The sequence below is a fragment of the Nomascus leucogenys genome, chromosome 7b (assembly GCF_006542625.1).
Source record: "Nomascus leucogenys isolate Asia chromosome 7b, Asia_NLE_v1, whole genome shotgun sequence".
NCBI classification, from domain to species: Eukaryota; Metazoa; Chordata; class Mammalia; order Primates; family Hylobatidae; genus Nomascus; species Nomascus leucogenys.
Window position 1 is genome coordinate 5,205,867 of NC_044387.1, and position 4,228 is coordinate 5,210,094.

Below are 4,228 nucleotides of genomic sequence, written 5' to 3' on the forward strand. Positions count from 1 at the left end.
AGATCAAGGGTTCTTCCTGAGCCCTCTCTTCCTGGCTTGCAGATGGCAGTCTTCTCCCTGTGTCCTCACATGGGCTTTCCTCTGTGTGTGTGTCCTAATCTCCGTTTTGTTTTGTTTTTTTTTAAGAGACAAGATCTCTTTCTGTTGCCCAGGCTGGAGTCCAGTGGCACGATCATAGCTCACTGCAGCCTCCCGCTCCCGGGCTCAAGCGATCCTCCTGTCTCAGCCTCCCAGATAGCTTGGATCACAGGCATGTGCCACCACACGTGGCTTATTTTGTTTTAATTTATTTTTGAGACAGAGTCTCACTCTGTCACCAGGCTGGAGTGCAGCGGCACAATCTCGGCGCACTGCAACCTCTGCCTCCCGGGTTCAAGCAATTCTCTGCCTCAGCCTCCCGAGTACCTGGGATTACAGGTGCCCGCCACCATGCCCAGCTAATTTTTGTATTTCTTTTTTTTTTTTTTTTTTTTTAGTAGAGACAAGGTTTCACCACTTGGCCAGGCTGGTCTTGAACTCCTGACCTCATGGTCCACCCACCCCCGGCCTCCCAAAGTGCTAGGATTACAGGTGTGAGCCACTGCGCCTGCCGCCACCTGACTTATTTTTAAATTTTTGTAGAGATAAGAGCTCACTTTGTTGCCCAGGCTGGTCTTGAACTTCTGACCTCAAGCAATCCTCCCACCTCAGCCTCCCAAAGTGCTGGGATTACAGGTGTGAGCTACCACGCCCAGCCCACTAACCTCCTCTTGTTATTTATTTATTTATTTATTTTGTTTGTTTGAGACGGATTCTGGCTCAGTTGTCCAGGCTAGAGTGCAATGGTGCGATCTCGGCTCACTCCAAACCTCTGCCTCCTGGGTTCAAGTAATTATCCTGCCTCAGCCTCCTGAGTAGCTGGGATTACAGGTGTGTGCCACCATGCCCGGCTACTTTTTTTAATTTTTAGTAGAGACAGGGTTTCTCCATGTTGGCCAGGCTGGTCTCGCACTCCTGACCTCAGGTGATCCGCCCGCCTCAGCCTCCCAAACTGCTGGGATTACAGGCGTGAGCCACCGCGCCCAGCCTTAACCTCCTCTTGTTATAAGAATACCAGTCATATTGGATTAAGGCCCACCCTAATGACCTCATGTTACCTTAATTACCCTTTTAAAGACCTGTCTCCAAATACAGGCACTTACTGAGGTACTAAAGCTTAGGACTCTGACAGATGAGTTCTGGGGGGTGTGGTTGAGCCCTCACACATGTAATTGGCCCTCTCCACACTTTCATGCCTGGACTAATAACATACTAACAATTGACCCCACGTGTCAGGGACTGTGCTAAGGGCTTTACACATTTCAACTTATTTGTCACATCTGGTCTGGCAGGCGGGTACTGTTATTACCTCCATTACCTTCAGATGAAGTGAGGCTCAAGGCAGTTGAATAACTGCCCACTAAAACTCGAGCTCTAACTACGGCACCCGCACAGTGCCTGACCCTGCCGGGATGGACAGGGAGACAGACCCAGCGTCCTCCAGGTAAGACACAGGGAGTAGGTAGGTGGGTTTTAAATCCAGGCCATGGGACCCTAGTGTCCACACCCTGTCCTTTACAGAGACTGGCCTCTTGCTGGGTCTCCCTGTTCATGCGTCACTCCTCTGATGCGTCCCCACCCGGAAGCCAGGGTGACATTTGTTTTTTAAAAAAGTTTCTCTGGGTCGGGCGCCGTGGCTCACGCCTGTAATCCCAACACTTTGAGAGGCCGAGGAGGGCGGATCACCTGAGGTCAGAACTTCGAGACCAGCCTGACCAACATGGTGAAACCTCATCTCTACTAAAAATACAAAAAAAAATTAGCAGGGCATGGTGGTGGGTGCCTGTAATCCCAGCTACTCGGGAGGCTGAGGCAGGAGAATCACTTGAACTCGGGAGGTGGAGGTTGCAGTGAGCTGGGATCACACTGCTGCCCTCCAGCCTGGGCAACAGAGTGAGACTCTGTCTCAGTAAAAAAATAAAAAATAAATAAAATAAAAAGTTTTTCTGGCTATAAGTTTATTCAATGCAAAATAATCCTCTCCAGTTTTACTGACATGGCTGACCATGTCCACGACCAAATCTGCCTCTAAACTTGGTTGCTGACCCAGCCCCAGCCTCGGCTTTCTGGTCTGCACCAGGAGGCACAGTGCCTCGTCTGCGGGTCTCTGTCAGCTTCCCCTCTTGTGACTCTTGCAGGTCGATTGCCCTCCAGACCTAGCCGAGGCCTGCCAGTCTCTGGATGGCTGCAGTGTGGGGTGGCAGGCACAGTCTCAGGGGGTAGATGGAGGTCATCACGGAGATTCTGGATACCCTCACGGGTGAGGTGCCCAGTAGAAATGTCTCCAGGCAAACTGTTCCTCCCTGTGGCATTGGGACTTGAGAGACTGCATGGCCTTCATGACATGAAGGTTGGGCACATTCTTGTCTGCCAGCTCCGGGTGCCTAGGCAGGTGGACACCCTCCTTAGCCACCATGACTCCTTCCTTAAAAAGGAGTTCATAAATGGCAATCTGGTCCTTCTTAGGCATCAACATCAATGCGGCTGCAAGGTCCGGGGCCGCGGCTGGAAAGGAAGGGGCAAGCGTGGTGCTGCGTCTCATCCGGGCCCCAGAGTGACATTTCTAAAGTGCAAGTCTCGTTGTCACTTTCCTCATGTAAAGCCCTTCAAGGCCGCCCACTGTCCTCTGAATAAAGCCCACGCTTCCGGCCGGCCGCAGTGGCTCACCCCTGTAATCCCAGCACTTCGGGAGGACGAGGAGGGCAGATCATGAGGTCAGATGACCGAGACCATCCTGGCCAACATGGTGAAATGCCTGCCTCTGCTAAAAATACAAAAATTAGCCGGGCGTGGTGGCGTGCACCTGTAGTCCCAGCTACTCAGGAGGCTGAGGCAGGAGAATTGCTTGAACCTGGAAGGTGGAGGCTGCAGTGAGCCGAGATTGCACCACTGCACTCCAGCCTGGGTGACAGAGCAAGACTCCATCTCAAAAATAAAATAAAATAAAAAAATAAAGCCCACGCTTCCTACCCCGGTGTGCAAGGCCCTGGTGGCCAGTCAGCTCCCACCAACCTCTCCACCTCCCCTCCTTCCTGTCTTACCTCATTCCCTGGCACCAGCCCCACTGAACACTGACAGATCCCCAAGCTCACCCAGCTCTCTCTTGCCCTTTGGTGGCTCCAAGGATGAGGACTTTTGCAGTGCCCTCCAACTCTGACATCAACAGTCGAAGCCCCCACCCCTACCTCGAAGCTCTTTTTATACTTGCTGTGCCCACTGCCTGGGGTGCCCATGCTCCATGTTCCACCATGGAAGCCCCCCGTTCTCCAGGGCCTGGCCCAAATCCTCCTCCTCCTGTGTCCTGCATAGGGCACATTCTCAGCAATGTTTGATGAATGAATGAACAAGTAAATTTTCTTTCTTTTTTTTTTTTTTTTTTTTGAGACAGAGTTTCACTCTTGTTGCCCAGGCTGGAGTCCAATGGCGCGATCTCAGCTCACCACAACCTCCACCTCCTGGGTTCAAGCGATTCTCCTGCCTCAGCCTCCCGAGTAGCTGGGATTACAGGTATGTGCCACCACACCTGGCTAATTTTGTATTTTTAGTAGAGATGGGGTTTCTCCATGTTGGTCAGGCTGGTCTCGAACTTCCAAGCTCAGGTGATCCACCCGCCTCAGCCTCCCAAAGTGCTGGGATTACCGGCATGAGCCACCGTGCCAGGCCAAACAGGTAAATTTTCTAATCAACATGCGTGGAAGATGGAAGGCTCTTTCTAGGTGCTGAGTTCATCTTGGATCACACCAGACAGGTAGAGGAGGGAGCAGCACGGCGTGGTGCAGGCTGGTACCAGTGCAGGCAGGAGGAAAGTTCTCGTGGTGGATGTATTTTGAAGGTTCAGCCCACAGGACTTTGCTGATGGACTGGAGGTGGGGTGAGAGTGAGGGAGGAATCAAGGGGGACCCTAGTTCTAGCCTGAGGAGCTAAAAGGATAGAGTTGGGGAACTCCCAACTGAGAAGAGATGGGGAACAGCAGGTTTGGAGGGGAGAGGGGATCAAGACTCCTTTCTACAGCTGAGGGTCTGGAGCTCAGAGAGGGGAAGTGGCTCGGCCAAGGCCAACAGCTGCTCAGTGGGGCAGTCAGATCTCTGTGTTCTTCTCCTCCTGGCAGCGTCCACGTTGGGATCCATGAGGCTGGTTTCTTGATAAGGGT

General features: G+C 52.4%; 1 pseudogene; it reads right to left on the reverse strand.

The window, feature by feature from the left end:
• Window positions 1-2,066: 2,066 nt before the first annotated feature.
• LOC115835919 lies at window positions 2,067-2,554 on the reverse strand (annotated as a pseudogene).
• Window positions 2,555-4,228: the final 1,674 nt, after the last annotated feature.